We start from the raw sequence: 23,662 nt of genomic DNA, 5'->3' as shown, positions 1-23,662 counted from the left end.
CAGTTCACACGCTGCCGGACAGGCAGCAAAACCCACACAAACCCACAAAACCGTGCCAGGTTTAATAAGAACCTGGGAAACCAGTGTTTCAAATCCTCCCTAGGCCATACAGCTAACTGGGTCACTCGCTCCCAGCCTAATCTCCCTCACAGGGTTGTTGTGAAGATGATATGAAGAGAGGGAGAGATATGAACACCACCTTGAGCTTCTTGGAGAAAAAGTGGCATATTAATGTGATAATAAGTAAAATGTCTAGTTTTGCCTGAAATCGGTATTGAAGCAGAGGGTTTTCTTGGTTCCACTGCAGTGATTTCATTTTTTTATCATCTAGTTCATTACAGAGAGAAGAGAAGCTACTTCACATTGCTACCATTGGTTCCAGTAAAGCAAAACCGGCCTTAACATAAGGGCAATTTACCACAGCGGCTGATTTAGCCCCACGGACACCAAGAAAACAAAGCCACTTTCAACCACCAGTTAACTCCCTTGCAAAAAGAACAATTTCTGCTATTGAAGGACTCTGCTCCAAAGTAAATTGTTCACCTCACGTTGAAATGGGGGAATATCGATGGGAGGGTCCCTAGCTCACTGGAAGAGTATGTGTTTGCACATAGATGGTCCCTAGGTCACACCCACAACATATATTTAAAGCATATGACTTTCCACAAATAATCCTGGGAACCCTAGTTTCCCCGTCAAAGAGTGATAATTCCCAGCACACGTAACAAACAACAGTTCTCGGGATTCCTTAGGAGAAGTTAATGCGCTTTAAATGTGTGCTGTGGACACGACCCACATTGACATACCCTACAACATTTCTCCAATGAAAATAGGGATGCCCTATTCAACAACAATAATAATAATATTCCACCCATCTGAGTGGGTTGCCCCAGCCACTCTGGGCGGCTTCCAACAGATATAAAAACATAATAAAACATTAAACATTAAAAAAAACTTCCCTGTAAACTTCCCTGAAAAACTTCAGATATCTTCTAAAAGTTTTATACAGTTGTACCTTGTTTTTCAAACAAAATGTGTTCCGGAAGTCCGTTCGACTTCTGAAATGTTCGAAAACCAAGGCGCAGCTTCTGATTGGCAGCAGGAGTTTCCTGCAGCCAATCGGAAGCAGTGGAAGCCGTGCCGGATGTTCAGTTTCTGTGGCAAAGTTCGCAAACCAGAACACCTACTTCCAAGTTTGTGGCATTCGAGTTCCAAGTTGTTCGTGAACTAAGCTGTTTGAAAACCAAGGTACGACTGTAGTTACTTATCTCCTTGGCTCAGGGGTCGCATAACTCCATACCCTTCAACATTTCTCCAATGAAAACAGGGATGTCCGAAGGAAAAGCGGGACATTCCAGGATCAAATCAGAAACTGGGATGGCTTCTGCAAATCCGGAACTTTCCCTGGAAAACAGGTATACTCGGAAGGTGTACTCCATGTCCTCCATGTCTCCAGCTCGTGATCCGGTCGGGTAGCAAGTTCTGGGGGAAAGCCTTGCTTGAGAGAAACCACCAGCCGGAGCAGACAGCTCTGGGGTTATAAAGACCAATGACTTGACGCAGTGCAAGACACCAGATGTTCAAAAACCCCTCAGTGGTTGTTCAAGGCAGGAGCAGCCACAGAAGGTGGTAATGGTGGGCATTTGTCAGGTCCCCAAGACCAGCAGAGGGACCATATATCCTAACAACAGCACCATCTCCACTTCACAGGAGATCCAGTGCAGCCTCACTTTGCATCTCACTCTTTTCGGGTTGGAGGTGCTGAACTCACAAAATCTTGGAGCCAGCTCTTAATTAGGTTGAGTTTCTGCAGAGATACTATGATCTTCAACAACAAGTAATCTGGCGCTCCAGTGAACCAAGAATGGATCACCATCAGCCCGTGGACTAGACGCAGTCTGTGCGTCTCCTGTTGCATGTTGCTGGTTTATACTTAAACGTTTGGCCTGCTCCCTCAACTGAGCACTAAGAACTCCTTCCTTGCAGAGTTTAGAGACGCAGAGGAGCTGATCTGCGTGGGACAGGAAAAAGTCCTGCTTAAATCTTACGTCCATTTTGGCCAAGCTGCTATCACTCAGCCTCAGTTCCGCATCTTCGACTCAGAGGTTAAATAATACAATCCTAGCTTACAGGGTTGTTGTACGGATGCTAAGGATTATTGGTGTTTGAAATGCACAGAATAACCTCTGGAAAGGAGGGAGATGGTTTAGCCAAATGGACCAACCATGCCGACATAATCCTGACAAGTAAAATCAGATTTCTGAATGGCTTGAGTGGTTTCAACGATTCATACCATTGTTTCAAAATGTGTGTGTATGTACAAGGATCCTTCACAGAACCATCTTCTATGCCAGAGCTAGTTAAATGTGCAGTTTTTTTGGTGGACTTAAAATGTCGACTTTAAATGTTTTTAGTGATTGCTTAAGAGTCCTAATACTTACGAGATAATTTTATTTAGTTCCCTGAAACAAGCCGTTCTTTTTAACTTGGAGCACCTAAGACCAAATCTAAGAATGGAATCGTGGCCGTTCAAATGCCACTACCTTGATGAAGTCCATCGCCCCTTCTTCTCCATTTCCCAAAGTTGCACATTTTAGCCTTGAAGGACGGGGCGTCTGCCTCTAGGCTTTTCTTTAATGTGGAACATGACCTTATTAATGCACCTATTTGCAGACTGTATTGCTCACAACTTTTCTTTTTTTAAAAAAAATAATCAAACTTCAAACAACTTGCCATTCCTTTAGAAAAAGAAAAAAAAAAAGAACTGCTCAGTGCTGGTTTTATTTTCCAGTCAATCATTAGTTCCATTTTTAATTAAAATGGCTTGTTATCATCTTAACCCTTTCAGGTCCTCAAACTCCAAACCTTTACTTTGCATCATGGCTGGATCTTTAAATATATATATATATATATATAAAAGCCACCCACAAATCTTAATAACAAAGTTGTAAACAGAAGAGCAGGATGGGGGGGAAAGAAAATATCTGTAGCCAATAAAATCTGAAAATAGCCCTGAACTAAGATTCTGTCCTCAGCCGAAACCTAAATATTTGTGAACAGTGGCTGAACAGTTGGTTTTCTTCTGCGTGTTTCTCAATCCTCACTCCAGAAGCTATGGAGGGGGGGGAAAGATATCTCAAAACAGAATCAATTTCTCTGGAACAAAACTCCTCTCTTTCAAAATCAGATTGGTGAAACATTTGCAGTCTATTTAATCTTTTTTTTTTGGTGCTGCTGGTGGTGAGGAAATAACAACACACATATAAACACACATCAGGAAATGGAATAGTTGGTTTTTTGTTTTTTTTTCAAGTATCCCTTCATGACAAACTAAATACAGATGACAAATACTAGGCAGCTCAGGAGAGCTGTACCCCTAGACCATCAAATGGACTCTATATAAAAGTTCAGGCAAAAAAACAAACATCCTTATTATATTTTGCTAACCTCTGATCGACTCTCGCTTTTATTGTGCCCAATTGCACACCTTCCCCCCAACCCCTTAAACTCCAGGTTCTGCCTGTTGCGTTATTTAGAAAGCTGCAAATGCCCATTTATAAAAGGAAACGGAGGAGGGAACGGGTGGGTGGGTGGAAGGAACAGAAGTAAAATTTGCTCCTTACTTTTTCCTCAGCTCCTTGAAGGTCTCTGGGTTTTGGTTCCCACCTGGTCTGACAAAAGATCCCTCTGGCTTCTTCAAGTCAGGGCTCTCTGGGGCCCCTGATCCCGCACAGCAGGGAGATCACCTCCAGCACTGGCGATGCCATCGCTGTCCCAGCCTGAGGGGTTTGCTGCGGAGTTTTGAGGAGGAAGGAGAGAGACAAGCAAAAGAGAGAGAGAGCTGGTCTGTAGTTGGGAGAGAGAGAGAGAGAGAGAGAGAGAGAGCGCTCCTCTGCTTTACAAGATCCACCCTCTAATTACAGCCTGGGAGCCTTTGAGGACCCGCTAGTATCCAATAAAAGAGGAGGAACTGTGGTGCAGAAGGGGATGTAGTCAACATCTTCAGATTGGGTTTTCCTCCTCCACCACCACCACCACCCCTCCTTCCCCCAGACTTTGGAGGGAGAAAAAGAGGAGGGGAGCAGGCACAGAGAGGGATTAAAAAGAGAAGAATGGGGAAACAAAAGCACAGGGAGGGAGGAAAAGGATTAAAGGGCGAAAAGTTGGAAAGGTAAAGAAGGGAAGAGAGGGTCCAAGAGGGGAGCGGGGAAGTGGCCAAGCAGGACAGGTAGCTAAGAAAGCTACCAGAGGCAGATCTACCCAGGGATGGCTGTGGGCAGGATTCGTGCATTGCAAGGGGTTGGTCTGGATGACCCCTGGGGTCCCTTCCAACTCTCCAATTCTATGATTCTAAGTTTGCAGCTCCAATGACTAATAAACAGATTTATTCATAGTACAGTGGTACCTCGGGTTAAGTACTTAATTCGTTCTGGAGGTCCATTCTTAACCTGAAACTGTTCTTAACCTGAAGCACCACTTTAGCTAATGGGGCCTCCTGCTGCCACCGGAGCACAATTTCTGTTCTCATCCTGAAGCAAAGTTCTTAACCCAAGGTACTATTTCTGGGTTAGCGGAGTCTGTAACCTGAAGTGTATGTAACCCGAGGTACCACTGTAAATTTCTTTCGGTAGATCTTTTTGTCGGTTGGCACCGAAGATGGTTTAATTTTTTTTTAAGTACATCGATTATCCTACATTTCTTCCATTGTGGAATTTTAAGGCAGTGAAGCTGTGATTCCCAGGCAGTCTTCCATTCAGGCTCTGACAAGACCCAAGCAGGCATGGCTTCCGCAAGGTGGCTCCATCGGTGAGCAATGTTGGGCTCTCAGCCAAAGTTGCACTGTGATTGCACCTGATAACTGATTATCTACAACCTTTCTCTATTCCTTACAACAGCCATGTGAGGTAGACCAGTATTGTTACCCTCTTATTACAGATGGCCTAATGCTGTTGGTTAAACCACAGAGCCTAGGACTTGCCGATCAGAAGGTAGGGGGTTCGAATCCCCACGATGGGGTGAGCTCCTGTGGCTTGGTCCCTGCTCCTGCCCACCTAGCAGTTCGAAAGCACACAAGTGCAAGTAGATAAATAGGTACCGCTCCAGCGGGAAGGTAAAGGGCATTTCCGTGCGCTGCTCTGGTTCACCAGAAGCGGCTTAGTCATGCTGGCCACACTGGCTCCCTTGACCAATAAAGCGAGATGAGCGCCGCAACCCCAGAGTTGGCCATGACTGGACCTAATGGTCAGGGGTCCCTTTACCTTTAATGCCACCCAGTGAGTTCACGCTGAGGCTTGAACCTAGAACTTCATTCATTGCCTACATGCTCTTGTAAGGCGATAAATTCCATTCCAACATTTCAAAATGCAGGTTTTCTCCCTTTCCCCCCTCTTCTGTTCCTTGAGCCCATCAACCTGTTCTGCTCTGTCCACTCAAGACAGAGAGCCATCAGAAAGCCTTAACTTTAATCCCAGGATTCTTCAGGAAGGACCAGGAAGATTTCTGTGTGGAGAGATTCTGCCAGTCAGAGTAGACGCTACTGAACTGGAAGGACAAATGGTCTGACATAGTATAAGGCAGCTTTTTATGTTCTCATCTCCTCCTCCTTGGGACTGAGCGAGGCACTTGGCATAATCAGTAATGCCATAGCACAAATACAATTGTTTGTGTTGATTGGCAAGGATATTCCTCAGCTGGCTTTTTTTCTTTTTCATTTCTTTTTTGCCGGCCAGCAGCTTGATATGGAGACACTTAGCAGGCGAAACTTTGCTTGATCTACCTTCTAGGGAAACCTTTGCAATTTCCTGGGCCATTGTTCAGTGGGAGATTGAGTACAGAGAGTCCCAGGTTCCAGCAGCCTCATACTGAATGTAAATGGATTGTGAAAAAGACTCTATGAATCAAAAGTGGAGATACTTTATGTACTTTTCTTTCTTTGCTTGTTACACAAGAAAATCTTTAGTAATAAAAAAACTTTTAAAAAGAAAATCTCAGGAGTGTGGAAACCTTCTCTAGCTGAACTTTTCCGTGGTCTCGGCCAAGCAAAGTAGAAGGATTATTACTATTATTTTATTATCTGTTAAACTTGTGTACCGCCCCTCATCTGAAGATCACAGAAATGCAAAATGAGAATACAAAATAAAGCAAAAACAAGAGTAGGAAGTGGGTTCGTGCGATCTAAATCCGTGTACATCGGGGGGCTGTTTGGAAAAGAAAAGAAAATAAATGTGGCAGCAGGGCCAGTTCAAAAATTGTCATCTGCAGCTGCCTGGAGCTTTTGCTACTAATGCTGTTTTGGCATCACAGTTCCAGGAAGATGTGTCCAAAGATTCAGAAGGGAGCTTCCAGAGGACCTGAAGACAAACAAGACGCTCTGGGTATGTTCATCCTAGAGAAAAGCTGTTAAGAGGAAGAGGCAGTGGGTTCAGATTAGAAGAGAGTATTAAGTTAAACATCATATTTCTTCATAGGAAGGCTGAGGTATGTGCTGGGGGGAAGCACAGAAGGAAGATGCTCAGGGAACTGACCGGTGGTGGTGGATTGGCGGTGCATGATTTGCAGAGAATCAACAAGGGCTTCTTTCGTTAAAAAAACCTCTCAGAAACAATCACAGCAACAAAGAGGCTCCCCCTCCCTTCTAAACTGGGCTAGAGGTTTTGATCTGCGGTAACTCAGTTGTAGATTTTGTACCTGTATATGCAGGTCACATCTGGCTCCATCACACATGCACACACACAACACACATGCACATTGTTTTGTACCTGGGACTGCAAACATGCCATGCCCTTAAAGTCCATCTGAAGCACATGTTTTCCACCCAAGGATTCTGGACACTGCCGTTTACAATTCACAGAAGACTTGCAATTTCTAGCAGCCCTTAACAAAAGACAGTGCCCAGAATTCTTTGAGGGGGGGAATGTGCTCTGAATGGGCCTTAAAGGCAGTGTGATAGTGAGAGATTTTACTTTCTTGGGCTCCATGATCACTGCAGATGGTGACAGCAGCCGCGAAATTAAAAGACGCCTGCTTCTTGGGAGAAAAGCAATGACAAACCTAGACAGCATCTTAAAAAGCAGAGACATCACCTTGCCAACAAAGGTCCGTATAGTTAAAGCTATGGTTTTCCCAGTAGTGATGTATGGAAGTGAGAGCTGGACCATATAGAAGGCTGATCGCCGAAGAATTGATGCTTTTGAATTCTGGTGCTGGAGGAGACTCTTGAGAGTCCCATGGACTGCAAGAAGATCAAACCTCTCCATTCTGAAGGAAATCAGCCCTGAGTGCTCACTGGAAGGATAGATCCTGAAGCTGAGGCTCCAGTACTGTGGCCACCTCATGAGAAGAGAAGACTCCCTGGAAAAGACCCTGATGTTGGGAAAGATAGAGGGCACAAGGAGAAGGGGATGATGGAGGACAAGATGGTTGGATAGTGTTCTCGAAGCTACAGCATGAGTTTGACCAAACTGCGGGAGGCAGTGGAAGACAGGAGTGCCTGGCATGCTCTGGTCCACGGGGTCACGAAGAGTTGGACACGACTAAACGACTAAACAACAACAACATGTAGCCTAGCTCAGTCTGTGGATTCTGGGATTCTAGTAAATAGGAATAGATTGATTGATCCTTTACAGCTGAACTCTGCCCACAGTGTACAGGGAGATTAGAATTCAAATCAGCCGCTTCTTTGCTCATTTGGTGGTTTGGGGCTACTGGTAATTGCTATCTCCTGATCTACATTGCAGGGCTGTTGAGAGGCTAAAATGGCAAATGATATTTTTACATTTATGTCCCATAATTCTTCCAATGATCTCAGCGTGCTGTACATAGTTCTCCCCGTTTATCCTCAACAACACCCCTGTGAAAAAATAGTGACTGGACCAAGGTTACCCAGTGATCTTCAGTTTTCCATGGACCGGTGACACCCAGGCTGGGCTACTGCCATGTGCTCTACATGGGGTTGCCTTTAAATATGGTTTAAAGGTAAAGGGACCCCTGACAGTTAAGTCCAGTCACGAACAACTCTGGGGTTGCAGCACTCGTCTCGCTTTACAGGCCGAGGGAGCCGGCATTTGTCCGCAGACAGTTTTTCTGGGTCATGTGGCCAGCATGACTAAGCTGCTTCTGGCGAACCAGAGCAGCACACAGAAACACCGTTTACCTTCCCACTGGAGCGGTACGAATTAATCTACTTGCACTTTTTGGCGTGCTTTTGAGCTGCTAGGTTGGCAGGAGCAGGGACCGAGCAACAGGCGCTCATCCCGTTGTGGGGATTCAAACCACCGACCTTCTGATTGGCAAGCCCGAGGCTCAGTGGTTTACACCACAGCGCCACCCGCGTCCCAAATATGGTTTAGTGACTGCAAGAGGTGCAGCATGCGTCCACCCAAGTGGGGGGGGGACACGACTAAGTGGTCAGAACATGTGACCTCCATGTTGAATCAGTTCAACTGGTTGTCAGGGTGCCAGGTTCTGGTCTGGCTGCATATCCACTAACAATATCTGGGTGTGGGATGGATCACAAGCTCTCCGTTGCTGCCTTAAATGGCATGGGGTCAACACCTTCCTTTCACCTATTGGTCAGCATCCAGGACCCTATGGCTGTACCTGCCCAAGTGTGTTGGGCAGGCAGCAAGAAGCAGAGCTCTTTGCAGACCCTCCAAGTGTCCCTATTTTCCAGGGACATCCCTGATTTAGAGAAGCCATCCTGGTTTGTGATTTGATCCCGGAATGTCCCCTTTCTCCTTAGGACGTCCCTATTTTCATTGCAGAAATGTTGGAGGGTATGGAGTTATCCGATCCCCAAGTTGTCTGAAGGCAATCCTGTACAGAGAAGTTATCCGACCCTCGAGCTGTCTGAAGTCAATCCTGTATAGAAAAGTTTTTTTTTTTTAATGTTTAATGTTTTGTTATGTTTTTATATATATTGGAAGCTTCCCAGAGTGGCTGGGGCAACCCAGTCAGATGTGTGGGACAGAAACAGTCAAATTATCTTTATGGAATGGGACATCCCTATTTCCATCGGAGAAATGTTGGAGGGTATGTCTTTGGACATTTGTGGAAATCTCTGCCAAGAGGACTATGTCACTGCAGGTCTTTTGAAAAGGTCCTGAAGGCTTGTTTATTTTCTATTGCATTCTCTTTACAAGGTTGCTGAATTTACAACATTGTTTTAGTAGAGATACTTTATAGGATCTCTGTGCTTTAATTGGGCCGGCTGTGTTTTTAGTGTTATGGGTGGTTCTTACCTGTTTTTCATTTTTAGTATTATGGTTTTCTTGCATTTGGGGGCTTACTTTGAGGCTTGAGAGGGTATTTACGCTGAAAAGCAGCTTATACATATTTTAAATAAATAAATAGGTCTAAGCAAAGTCCTGGCCAAGCAGGGATTCTCCCCAGTGTAAGTCACACCTGCACTCTGCATTTTAAATCACATTTAAAGCATGTAAAAAGGTAAAGGTAGTTTGTTAAGGGTGCTGGGAATCATAGCGCTATGAGGGGTAAACTACAGTTCCCATGATTCTTTGGGTGAAGCCAACTTGACTTTTTGCACAGCGCAGGTAATAATAATGATTATTCATGGGATATTAGTAGCATAGCAGCAATAATAATTTCCGTTGTATATTTGGCACGTTTCAGCTTAATTTCCTGGGGGACTGTTCCCTTTTATTTTAACATGAACTGAAAGTCCCTTGGTTGTTGCTATCCAGAGTCGCCATGTATGAGCAGCACTAACCAATATAACATTTTTTCCCCTCCTCTCTCCCCCTCTCTTTATGATCACCCTCATCCCCTCTGCCTGACACAGGAGACCTTGCTGTGGAGCCAATGAGCCTTCCCTTTGCTTGTATTTTCTCCGAAGTTAGGAAAAGAAAAAGCCACTAATTAAAGATACAGCAGCTCTTGTGGTCATTTGGAGTCTGCGCTTTGCTAACATTTGGAAGTGTTTAGTTTTTTGTGCATCTGAAGTTGGAGGGGGGAACGGCGGCAGCGGGGAGAGCAGTGATTGGTGGAAGGAAAAAGAAATCAAAGATCACAGTGGCATGCGCTCCTGACCTCAAATTGATTTTCCAGCATGACATTAAAGCCTTAAAAAAAAAAATGCACACACACACAGACACACAGAGAGAGAATGAGAGAGAGCAGCCAGGAAGGCAAAGATTGGGACTACCCAGCCCAGGGAACACGTTGACAAAGTGAGAAATACTCATTTCAGTTGTATCCCCTACCACTGGTGCTACCAAACGCTGTCCACTCCAGGCTCTTGTTGCCCACTCAACACTTTCCTGGAGAGCTTTGTGGCGTGTTGGGAAAGAAGGAGTTGAACTATTATGTGTTCTATTTACTCAAAAGCCGAATAAAAGTTGTTTGAGAACTTCAATACATAACAAAAGTTTTGTGCTTCGGCCACCGAAGGCAACATATATTTGAGCTGTACAGTGATACCTTGGGTTACATACGCTTCAGGTTACATACGCTTCAGGTTACATATGCTTCAGGTTACAGACTCCACTAACCCAGAAATAGTACCTCGAGTTAAAAACTTTGCTTCAGAATAAGAACAGAAATCGTGCTCCGGCGGCACAGCGGCAGTGGGAGGCCCCATTAGCTAAAGTGGTGCTTCAGGTTAAGAACAGTTTCAGGTTAAGAACGGACCTCATTAAGTACTTAACCCGAGGTACCACTGTATTTTTTTTAAAATATATTTTATTAATTTTCATACATTCATACCACATTAACAATTTACAATAAATTTTCAGTTTTTTGACTTCCTTCAGCTTCTCTGCCAATCATTCGAATTCTAATTTTTTGAAACACATTTCCAATTTTTTGTATTACCTTTATGCTTACCCCCCTCTTATATTTAGCTTTTTTGCAATATTTCTTGTTCTGTTACAGAGCTTCTTTAAGTGCCACTAACGTTATTTCGTTATCACTTATACATTCCCAATAATCTGCTAATTTTTTCCAGTCCTCGATGAAACTTTGATCTTGTTGGTATCTGATCTTCCCAGTCAGTTTGTCAAGTTCTGCATAGTCCATCAGCTTCATTCTCCATTCCTCCAACGTTGGTATTTGTTCTTGTTTCCAATTCTGGGCCAATAATATTCTTGCTGCTGTCACTGCATATTGGAAAATTTTATAATCCTTTCTATTTATTTCATTACCAATTATTCCTAATAGAAAAGCCTCTGGTTTAGGTACCACTGTATTTTAATCCTGCCCTGCCTACAATGGTCCCAGATCCCAGCAGACAAGACCTACACTTTGCCTTCAAAACAGTCCTGCAAGGTAGCTTAGGCTGAACGAGGGTGGCTGGCTGAAGGCTACGCAGGACTGAGCAACAATTGGAATTCATGTAGACTACGGACACATCCACACGATACCTTTAGAGCACACGGCTTCCCCCAGAGGATCCTGGGAACCTCGGTTTACCCCTCACAGAGCTGCAATATCCCAGGACCCTTAACAAACTATAGTTCCCAGGATACTCTGAGAGAAACCATGTGCTTTAGAAGGATAGCGTGGAAGTGACCATAGCACAACTCATTGGCCACTGCAAGGAACTAGACCAATTCTTCCTTTGGAAATGGCTCTTCCGAGGGAAGGCTGCGTCTGCGCAGCTGTGCATTGTGCGAAGAGAGAACTGGGAGGGGCCAGGCATGGTGCTGCTGGCCACCCTTTTCTTCACTGATTTATCTGGAGGAGCCCTGCCCCACAAAAAACATATTTAAAAGATGCCATTTCCACAGCAGTTTACAGTGTAATCCTGAACATGTACCGTATTTTTCGCTCTATAGGACGCACCCGACCATAGGACGCACCTTGTTTTAGAGGGGGAGAACAAGGGGAAAAAAAATCTCCCCCTCTCTGCTCAGCACCCCTTCAGCGAAGCGGCAGGAGAAACGGAGCCCCTTCCATTTCTCCTCCCGCTTCGCTGAAGGGGCGCTGCGCAGCTCTCCCTCTCTGCTGAAGCCAAGAGAGTCTTGCTCTCCCGGCTTCAGCGAAAGGAACCCAAAGCCTTTGGAGCGCAGCACGAGTTCCCGCTGCACTCCAAAGGCTTCAGGGATAGCTACCTGAAGCCTTCGGAGCGCAGCGGGACCTTGCGCTGCACTCCAAAGGCTTTGGGTTCCTTTCGCTGAAGCCAGGAGAGTCTTGCTTCAGACAGCTATCCCTGAAGCCTGGAGAGCGAGAGGGGTTGGTGTGCACCGACCCCTCTCGCTCTCCAGGCTTCAGCGAAAGCAACGCGTAGCCTCTGGAGCGCGGAGGTAGCGCTCCCTCTGCACTTCAGAGGCTTCGCGTTGCTATCGCTGAAGCCAAGAAACCTGCATTCGCTCCATAGGACGCACACACATTTCCCCCTTAATTTTTGGAGGGGAAAAAGTGCATCCTATAGAGCGAAAAATACGGTAAATCCTAACCAAGTAAATTCTATTGGATACAACGGGGCTTATTCCCAGGTACACAGGGTTAGGATTACAGCCTAAATATTTGAGACTATTGACGAGTTTCCCGTGTGCAAATTTATCCCATTCAATCTGTGTGCTTAGTTTTCCTGCTCTTGGCTGGAGGGTTGGCTTTTATTTTTATTTTTGCCTTATTTAGTTTTCGTGTGTTGACTCCTCATCTTTTTTTATTATTATTTAAAAAAATATGGGTAAGGTCCTCTGTCTGCAACCCCTTTCTCCAGGAAGGGAGCAGGAGTTAGCATGCAAGTGTGCCCCACAGCTGATGATGAAATCCACTGGTCTGGACCTGCAATGGAACGACACAGGAAAGCCATTTCCTTCCATGTTTATAAACAACAACCCTTTCCATAGTTTAAAAAAATCATTACTGTACCTGTTAAGTAGATACCTTTGGACCATGTAATTTAAAAAATGTTAGGATGCAACTGAGTACATGTTAGCTTTGTTGGTTTTGCTTTCTGCATGAGTCAAAAAGGGCAGAGACAGTAGGGAGGAATGGAATTTGAAATCCAGGACGACGGAGCCTCCATTTGGAGTTGCAGGTCTGACTGGCACAAGGGAGAAGTCCCGGAATAAGGCCCCTTCCAGACTGTTGCTCTTATGTGGCGGGATTCAGTTGCATACCGGCAAATTCAGGTTGCACTGTTCATTTGTTGCATGTGGGTTAAAACCTTTACAGCCAGCATTGTAAAAACCTCTCCGCAAAAAACAAAACAGGAGGATTGCTCAATAAACAGATTGTCTGTAAGCGACCTAAGAGACAAAGGCCCCATTTGCAGGTTACAGTAAACCAGGCATCCCCAAACTCGGCCGTCCAGCTGTTTGGGGACTACAACTCCCATCATCCCTAGCTAACAGGACCAGTGGTCAGGGATGATGGGAGTTGTAGTCCCAAAACAGCTGGAGGGCCGAGTTTGGGGATGCCTGCAGTAAACGATGGCTAATGGTTTGACCGTGATCAAGGAGATCGGTTCCGTTTCGCTGCTCTCCTAGCATGAGCAGAAGCAACCAACCACAATACGGCAGCCACTTGGCTTTGGTTTGTCTGGAGTTTTCTGGTTCGGAAGTAGCACTAAGCCAGGGATCATGGTTTGTTGCTCCTGTTAGGCACTGGCAGAGGAAGAGGAATGCGGGGGGAGCGCATCGCCCACGGCAGCGCAATCCCGGTGGGGTGCCATCGTGGCTGTCCCCCCGCCCACGCTGGACGCCACACCCACCACTGCTGCTATGGAAGGATTGGAGCAGGAACCACGTAAGGTAAGGTAAAGGGACCCCTGACCATTAGGTGCAGCCGTGACCGACTCTGGGGTTGCGGCGCTCACCTCGCTTTATTGGCCGAGGGAGCTGGCGTACAGCTTCTGGGTCATGTGGCCGGCATGACTAAGCCGCTTCTGGCGAACCAGAGCAGCGCACGGAAACACCGTTTACCTTCCCGCCGGAGCGGTACCTGTTTATCTACTTGCACTTTGAGGTGCTTTCGAACTGCTAGGTGGGCAGGAGCAGGGACCGAGCAACGGGAGCTCACCCTGTCACAGGGATTCGAACCGCTGACCTTCTGATCGGCAAGTCCTAGGCTCTGCGGTTTAACCCGCAGCGCCACCCGCGTCCCAGGAACCACGTGCACATGTACAATAAACCATTGACTATGGCTTACCCTGGTGGCATGTGAAGGCAGCCCCAAAGCGGTTGCGAGCTGGAAAGATTGAGTATAGAAGAGCACAGAGCGCAGAAGAGTTGCTGAGCAGCAGTAGCACCTTTGGGTAAAGGAGACCTCGCCATTGCTCTCTCACCTCTTTCCCCATCCACTGATGTAAGGATAAACAGTAAACTGGTTCCTCCATGGGCTTATCTCCCAGCTAATCAGTTTGATCTGCCTTCTCCATCCTGAGGGCAGTACGGAGGGGGAAGGGTGTGTGAGCACAGAGCCTTGCTGGTTTAATACACACCCCCTTCCTCCAGCACCTGGGGTGGCAGCATCAATCAGGCATGATTTAGGCACACTCGTGGCAAATATCACATGTGAGTCCACGGAGGAATAAAAAAGAAGGAAATAAGTTATTAGCCAAAGTTATGTTGTTACTGAAAACTAACAGGAGGAGGGCTGCTGGTGGTGTTGGAATGTTGAGAGCAACAAATATTTACAAAGAAAGAAAGAAAATAAACTGGACAAAACCAGACTGCATTCGCAACATGGGGTAGGGGGGAAAGCATATGGCTGTACTTTATCTTTAAAATTATCGTTGCAAAGATTGGTAATCGGAGAATGTTTTTCAAGAAATCAAATTGTTTTCTTCAGTAGCTGCTTGAAAAAGAAGTCTCCTTTATCGGTAAAGCAATATTCCAGGATTTTGGGGTTTTTAAAAATCAAACTGAGATTGCAGGAATTTGTGTTGATTTACATTATTGCAGCAGTAGCAAAGAAAGTCAGTAACAGAAGGGGTATCTTTTGACCAAATGGAATATTATAGTCTGGCCTTTCTTTGACTTTGTACAGTGGTACCTCTGGTTACATACTTAATTCATAACGGAGGTCTGTTCTTAACCTGAAACTGTTCTTAACCTAAAGCACCACTTTAGCTAATGGAGCCTCCCGCTGCTGCTGCACTGTCAGAGCACGATTTCTGTTCTCATCCTGAAGCAAAGTTCTTAACCTGAGGTACTATTTCTGGGTTAGTGGAGTCTGTAACCTGAAGCGTACGTAACCCGAGGTACAGTGGTACCTCTGGTTGCGAACAGAATCCGTTCCGGAGGCCCATTCACAACATGAAAAGAGCGCAACCCTCAGCGGTGCGTCTGCGCATGCGCAGGTTGTGATTCACCGCTTCTGCACATCCGTGTGACATCATTTTGCGTGTCTGCACATGCACAAGCGGCGAAACCCAGAAGTAACCCTTTCCGGTACTTCCGGGTTGCCGCGGGATGTAACCTGAAAGAACGTAACATGAAGCGGACGTAACATGAGATATGACTGTATATGCGGACAGATTTTAAAATGTATAAAAATTGTCGACTATTGTTTAAGTATATAGATACAATTTTGAAAGCCAGCAAGCCTCAGTAAGGAGCTGAAAGACAGCCCACAATGAATTGTTGACGGAGATCAAGATTTCTTGGCCTTTGACCTTGCTGGCTGGGGCTGATGGGAGTTGGCGTCCAACAATGGAGGCAACACCATTGGCTACCCTGGCATAGTTTATTTCCCAGCTAGTATGACGCAAGGTGAAGTGGCAGGCTTGCATACGATCATATCCTTGTCCAACTGGTGTAACCCAAGGATTCACTGTGGCACTGCTAAGACTGGAGTACACACACACACACAAATGCTGTACCAGGCCTTCTGGATGGAGTAGCAGGGAAAAAAGAGAAAAAAAGATACCACCACAATCTGATTGGGACTTAAACATAATCTAATATACCAGTGGCCTCAAAACAGGATACATCTAAAACTCCCAACTTAAGTATTAAAGAACAGTTATGCAAGGTTTGGAAAACTGCTGAAATGGCAAAACTCCCAAAAGGCATCCATATAAGGCAGAAAATGTACCCGATACTTTATAAAAATCATTATTAGATTCTGTAAACATCAGAACAAAATGAAGATAATCAATACAATCTTGCCCCAGTATTTAATATCTATGCAGCTGTTCCAAGTCATGTAAGCCGAATCACATTAACTCTTTATTATTCTTCCCTGCGCAATCATAACTTTGATATGTTATTTGGTATTCAGTTTTTTCTTATATTTAAGAAAAACAGGCTGAGGATCTGTGTTGTGTCCAAAGATTTGGCACTGGTGCAGTAGCTGGGGCAAGGCTTTTGATGCCTCTCTGCCTCCTCTCCGCCCAGTTACTGCTGGTGTAATAAGCCAAACAGTGCTGCTAGGGCAGAAGGCAAGGAGCCCAACAGTAGGTGGCGCCAGAGCCAGAGGTAGGTGCAGCCTGAAGCAATGGCAGGCAGAACCAACAAAATGTGTTCCCATCCTCCTCCCTGCGGAGTCCTTGAAGGGCAATACCAAAACAAAGGAGGAGGAAGCTGAGCAGCAGTGCCAACAGGAGCTCCCAGTGGCACAATGAATCAATGCATATGACCGGGTTCAGAAAACCAGTGCAAAGTTTATTTATTCAAATTTATTCAAATTTATTTAAATTTATTTAAATTTACAAACAACCACCAAGCAAACAAATAAAATAATTTCCCTTGCACTTCCCCGCTCACCTTTGTGGGTCCTTATGTTAACTTTTTTCTCCTGCATCTTCTCTGTTAATCCAATTCTATTAAATATCCAATAAAACCATCATCCAACATTTAACTGCAAGCGTCATTCCAGTCCTACTAATAATTTCAATTGTCTACAATGAATCTTTTAGGTAAATTATATATTTCCCCCATTCCTTATTGAAATTTTGGTCTACCTGATTCCAAATTCTTCTGGTCAGTTTTGCCATTTCTGCAAGTCCATCAGTTTAATCTGCCATCTTCTCTGGTAGGGACTTTGCCTTCTTTCCATCTCTGGGCTAATAGTGTCCGGGCAGCAGCGGTCGCATACATGAAAAGTCTCTTCTGGTCACTTGGAATTTCAGCACCTACAATTCCTAGAAGAAAGGCTCCCAGGTTTTTTTTAGAAAAGGTTATCTTAAACACACCCACCCCGTTCACCGTATATAATCTCACAAAATTATTTTACCACTTTGCAAGTCCACCACTTATGGAAGGTGCCCCCTTTTTCCTTACATCTCCAGCGTGTAGTTGATCTTGCTTTATACATTTTAGCTAATTTTGCCAGGGGTTAAATACGGGATAGGTGTGATATAGGAGCATTTCTGTTATGTACTGAAGTTCTCACCCTGGGCCAGCAGGGGGAGACTGTAGATAGTTCAGGTCCACATATGCAAATAAGGGATCGAAAGTGACATTCAGTGATTGGATAGTTACAGAAAGTTGTTACAGTTACGTTGTACTGGAGCTCTATATAAGCAGGTTGGCTGAACCCTTCAGTTCAGTTCTGTTCTGACTGTGAATAAACAAGAGCTGTTTGGAGAATCGCTGTGTCTGATATGTTCACCCACAACTTAACAATTCCAAGAATCTGGCACCCTCCCTGTGTTTAATGTCCCATTCATTACATCTTTTAATGGTTGTGCCAGAATACCAGTGCAAAGTTTAGAGGTGGTATGTAACTACTGTTACCAGCTTTGGGAAATGTGTTTGTGTCTTTGTGTGCCTCCACTTGACTCTGAGCAGTGCTACAGAAACCCTGTTTCTAAATATCCTCTAGGTAGCAGAACAGATTTTCCACAGACCCTCTTTGTGTACTCCTTGGCAACCGTCCACCTTTGATATGACTCTTCAGGCATGGCTGTTGAATTGTTGCTGTTTAGTCATTTAGTCATGTCTGACTCTTCGTGACCCCATGGACCAGAGCACGCCAGGCACTCCTGTCTTCCACTGCCTCCCTCAGTTTGGTCAAACTCATGTTCGTAGCTTCAACAACACTATCCAACCATCTCGTCCTCTGTCATCCCCTTCTCCTTGTGCCCTCCATCTTTCCCAACATCAGGGTCTTTTCCAGGGAGTCTTCTCTTCTCATGAGGTGGCCAAAGTATTGGAGCCGCAGCTTCAGGACCTGTCCTTCCAGTGAGTACTTATGGATAGGTTTGATCTTCTTGCAGTCCATGGGACTCTCAAGAGTCTCCTCCAGCACCAGAATTCAAAAGCATCAATTCTTCGGCAATCAGCCTTCTTTATGGTCCAGCTTTCACTTCCATACATCACTACTGGGAAAACCATAGCTTTAACTATATGGGCCTTTGTTGGCAAGGGGATGTCTCTGTTTTTTGCTATAGGCTCATTTTCTTGGTGGATCAAGCAATGTGTGGGACCGTTTTGTCTCTGGTTCTGAATCATTATTGGAGCTAAATTGTTACTTTGAAAGAATGGGCACAGCAAAGATGGCAAGTTAAATGGGTGTGATTTAAGGAGCTTGCAGGGGCTGGTCTTCTTGAAGCCTTACCCAACACTCCTCCTTTATATTTCTAGTTGCGCCCTTGGAGCGCAAACCAAACTTTGATAATGGTAGATCCATCCAGGCAAGTGAATTAAGATAATACAGACATGCTTACTCTGCACATGGCTTGAGAGTGTAAGTCTTCAGTTTGTGTCTTCAGGAGTTGAAACCCACCGAGTCCCTTATGTCCTACGGCAACATTTGTGAGGAACCTCATTTTGATGTCATTGTTTGCTGTGGGGGCCTTCTACTGAAACCCTCCCCTTTCCATGCCCTCCTTCATTGTGCTAGCGCCATGGCAACAAGGTCCTGGATGAGGAAAATCCATCCTGCTCACAGGTTCCTGGTTTTGGAGGTAGAAGAAGAAAAGCTCCACAGGTGAGATAGGCCTTGGGCAAAAATGTATGACAAAGACACATTCCTGCTTAACAAAAGGATGGATGGGAGGTTGGGGAGCAGAGCGGCTAATAAAGGAATATCTCCCAAATAGCCAAGGGCGTTTTGAGGAACTTGCAGAGGATCCTGGTGGTGTGAAGAAAGTTCTTATTCATTTTTAAAGTCAGGATTGCTCCTTCAGGTAAAAAACATTTCAGCAAGAAGACAGGCCGTGCATCATGGGAAAAAAGAAAAGAAAAAGAGGACACAGGTTTGAATATGTTGATTTATATGCATAGATGCAGTTTTAAGAAATGCATCTCACTTACAGCGAGGAAGACTGTGCAGGCGAACTGTGTGCCCTGCTCAGTTTGCTGTCCAGCTGCTAAGTTATGTGCAACTTCAAGGCCTCTCCTGCCTTGTGGTCCTGGACTGGGTAGCTTTTCAATTAGAAGTCTTTCTCAAACAGAGGACTGACATCCTTTCAAACAGGGGAAGAGCTCTCTGTAAAGTAGAATGGCCACTTTACTTTAAAGGGGCGCACTCAGAACAATTTAGCTTGGGCTAGTTACATCTTAGGGACGCGGGTGGCACTGTGGTCTAAACCACAGAGCCTAGGGCTTGCCGATCAGAAGGTTGGCGGTCCGAATCCCCGCGATGGGGTGAGCTCCTGTTGCTCGGTCCCAGCTCCTGCCAACCTAGCATGTCAAAGTGCAAGTAGATAAATAGGTACCGCTCCAGTGGGAAGGTAAACGGTGTTTCCGTGTGCTACGCTGGTTCGCCAGAAGCGGCTTAGTTTTGCTGGCCACATGACCTGGAAAAACGGTTTGCAGACAAATGACGGCTCCCTTGGCCAGTAAAGCGAGATGAGCGCCGCAACCCCAGAGTCGTCTGTGACTGGACCTAACGGTCAGGGGCCCCTTTACCTTTACTTTTAGTTACATCTTAATGCCCTTTTTACTATTGCAACCTCTCTCTCTCTCTCTCTCTCTCTCTCTCTCTCACTCACACACACACCCACACACCAAACACTAACTAATAAAAACAACAGGCACCATGTTCCCTTCCTAAACTAGAGAAAGGGTTGCACAGCTTCTCTCTCTGCTGTGTGAATTATCACACAAATGGGCTCATTGCACAAGGGCCTGTAGGTTTGATGCTCCCACATCTCACCTGAGGTGATGGGGAAGGGTGCTCCCAGTCCTCTGCCACAAGGAGGAAAACAGTTGTTACCTCAGAGTTGCTACCACTCAAGAGTAGGCCAGTCATAGAAGCCAACTCCTAAGGCCCAAGATCCATTTGCCCCCCACAATAAAATATTGAGGGGGCCAGTCACCCCCAAAGTTGATGGACATTGCCATTCAAATGACGTGTACGCACCTCACCTTGTGATCAATTATGCAAGGAGGGGCTTATCTGCCCCCCCCAATATTTTATTCAAGCTTAGAAGAATGGCAGACGAAGGTGATGGAATATGCAGAATTGGCGGAACTGACCGGGAAAATCTGAAACCAGCATAATAAAGCTTTCCAAAAAGCCTGGGGTAAATTTGTACAACATTTGAAGGACAATTGCAAACAATTAACAACACTAGCAGGGTTGATTTAAGAAGACTTGTATATGATTTATACCTTTTTATATTTATTTTAAAAGGTGATAATTGGAATGATTGAAAGATAAACAGGAAGAGGTACAAATGCTATGACTTAGAAAGGAATTATGAAAACCGTGAGGCGGCAGGGAGGGAAGTTGATCAGCTCGTATGAGCGAAATTAATGTGAATAATAAGAATGTATTTAAATATTATGAAATGAAAACTTAATAAAAATATTTCATTCAAGCTGGCACCCCGAGGCCAGTAGCTGTTGTGTATGCTAAAAGGTTAAGTTGATGCTGTTTGGCCTCAGGCTCCCGCAGTTTTCTTCCAGTTGCAGCTACCATGTGGTTTCCCCCTCAGTCTAGTTATATTGCAATAAAATAAGAGTGTGTTGAAGGGCTAGCTATGTGGCTATCACAGTAAAATATGGTTTTTCCTGGGAGTGGGGGCCAAGGGCACAAGGGCCCCTAGGTACAACTCTGCCAATCAGACCTCGAGGCCCTTATCCTCCATAAGTCCCCTAGCACCTCTTGCCATTCCCTCCACCTAGAACTTCAACCAAGATGGCCGTCACCAACAGCGATTCCTATGGGATCCTTTGGTCCATTCAGAGTTTTGCGGTCACCCCACCAAAGGGAGTGAGCTGAGGAGAAATGAAAGGGTTATAAATAAACACAGCATTTAGGTCCTTTGGCTGATTACAGGGCAGAGCCGCAGTCTGGCTGTGCAGGAAACTTGCTCTCTTATTTTAGCATCTTGTGTTTTGGGTGACCCGACTCCCAGGGCCACGAGCGGAGCCAATCTCAGTTATCTCGATACTGTTGTTCCATGTCAGTAAAGAGATATTTGGAACTGTTGGAAGTCCTTTTTATTCTGCGTTCATGATTAATTGTGCTCATGAGGGTGCTGAAGCGGTTACCGGTATATGTGATCCGACTCTCTTTTTTATTGTTGTATTTTTCAATTTTACAAACATCAAATAAAAGCAGAAAGCAATACACATATCCCCTTTGACTTCCCTCCCCCCTTTTGTGGATCCTTACGTTATAATTTTTCCCCCTGCATCGCCTTTATAATTCCAATTTTTAACTATTCTTCAGTTCAAAATTTTAACTACATATTTTAAATCAATCCTGCTAAGGAATTTAATTGTTTACAGTAATTTTTCAAATAGATCATATACTTCCTCCTTTATTAAAAATTGATTCTTCCTGGTTTCTAATTCTTCCCGTAAGTTTTGCCATTTTGGCATAGTCCAATTTTTTCATCTGACATTCTTCCTGACTTCCATCTGTGGGCTAACAACATCCGGGCAACTGTGGTCACATACATAAACAGTTTTTTTCTGGCCCTTCGGTATCTCCGCACCTAATATTCCTAGAAGAAAAGCTTCTGGTTTCTTCCCACTCTGAACACATTTCAGGGCGGAGAGGCAGCTTTGTTTCTGGTCAATGTGTCTCTTGTAACTTCCTGCTGAAATCCTCTAATTTTTATGCCCCGAATTCTTTATTTTCTGCCCTGCTTTTGTTGCACTGTAGCCCCTGCAGACAACGTGGGGTAGCATCGCAGAACAACTAATAAGGCTGAATGATGTGTGGCGAGTTCTGTCTAAATCCATCCCTAGTTCACTATTATTGCTTCAATGGCATGTTGCTAATACATCCACAAAAAAGAACAGTCTGGAGGGGGCCAGGGATTTCCTCTAAAGCCGGTTCCTGGGGTTCTTTCCACCCTCTCTCTCTCTCTTCCAAAGCACTGCTTCTGTCACAAGACAAAAGAGAAAGTGTCTGGTCATAGAATGAATGGAAATGTGGGCAGATGTGACAACAGTGATGAATATGTCTGGAACCAATAGAGGCAAAGAGAGTAACAGGTTGACAGTCTCCAAAATGGAGGTGTCACTCACAGGATGAGGTTACCAGATGCCCCTCATAAGGAGAGCGCTGTGGGGTCAGGCTGAAAGCTCACCCAGTCCAGTATCCTATTTCTCACAGTGGCCAACCAGATGTCCCTATGATAGGCAGCTCACAAGCAAGGCAGTTGTCTCCCCACTTGTGATTTCATTTTGAAAGGCATGCTGCTGCTTCCAAACCATAACATGTCTGTACAATATGAGTTTTAAAAATTGTTATGTACTAAGCTTGGATCCTAGAACGATAGGCAAGGAGGATCCTAGAATGCAACAACTCACTGGCCTGCAGGAAAAGGCCAATCAAGCTCCAGGAGGGAAGCAGAATCAGCCAATCAGACGGGACTCATTGTGTAAATAATGTATATAAAAGCCTGAGGTTTGGGGGGCAATTAAATCACTGTTTTACAAGCTGCAATAAAGAGCATGAAATCACTACAGGACTCCAAGAGGGGAAATGTGTGTGCATCTTATGGAGCGAATGCAGGCTGCGCAGCTATCCCAGAAGCCAGAACAGCAAGAGGGATTGCTGCTTTCACTGCGCAGCGATCCCTCTTGCTGTTCTGGCCTCTGAGATTCAGAATATTTTTTTTTCTTGTTTTCCTCCTCCAAAAACTAGGTGCGTCTTGTGGTCTGGTGCGTCTTATAGAGCGAAATATACGGTACTTGTATGTATTGCAGCAGCTTTCATGAAAACTTTACATCTGTGTAAAGCTCTGTCCAGGCAGGATGTGTGGTGTGTGTGTGTTTGTATTGCACATCTTGTCGACCGGGACTTGTTTCAAAGTGACAAGTGACACTGCTTCTCTTACCACTACAGTCTCCAAAATAATTGCCCAAGCTTCTGCTCTGCCAAGGCTTGTTAGAGGACACTAGAGCAAGAATTGGATCACAACTACTCCATTTAAATCACATGGCTTGCCCCAAGGAATGTTGGGAACTGTCGCTTACATATCACAGAGCTACAATTCCCAGCACCCTTAGCAGACTACAGTACATTTCTGCCATTGGTTTTCTGCAGTTTCATACAACTCAATGAATCTCCTTTATCAGAGATGCCCGAATCACCTCTGATATGTCCCTTATTTTTCAAAATGTGGCATTTCAACCCATGCATGGGATGTGCATATCCGATATGCCCTAATTCTGTCCGCTTTTTCAGATGTGACTCTCTGGTTTCAACCATGAATAGACTTTTCTTCCTCCCTCTTTGTCAATTTCCGGTCTCTCCAGGGGAGGCAAGGACTGTGGAGGGTACATCTTTGGGTGGTAGGGGGCCCGGGGGTGGGGGGCGGGTGGCGCGGGAAGGGAATATA

At 45.1% G+C, this 23,662-nt stretch overlaps 2 protein-coding genes across 2 annotated transcripts in view; one reads left to right on the top strand and one right to left on the bottom strand.

Annotated features, from left to right (window-relative positions):
* The window catches only part of LOC310755954 (leucine-rich repeat-containing protein 3-like), a 220,576-nt gene that overhangs the window by 114,335 nt on the left and 82,579 nt on the right, over positions 1-23,662 (top strand). The window lies entirely within an intron of this gene.
* SP7 (Sp7 transcription factor) overlaps positions 1-23,662 on the bottom strand; it is an 84,395-nt gene that overhangs the window by 33,450 nt on the left and 27,283 nt on the right.

Source organism: Podarcis filfolensis, assembly GCF_964270895.1.
Source record: "Podarcis filfolensis genome assembly, chromosome: 2".
Lineage (NCBI taxonomy): Eukaryota > Metazoa > Chordata > Lepidosauria > Squamata > Lacertidae > Podarcis > Podarcis filfolensis.
This window is presented reverse-complemented; position numbering and strand designations above follow the sequence as displayed.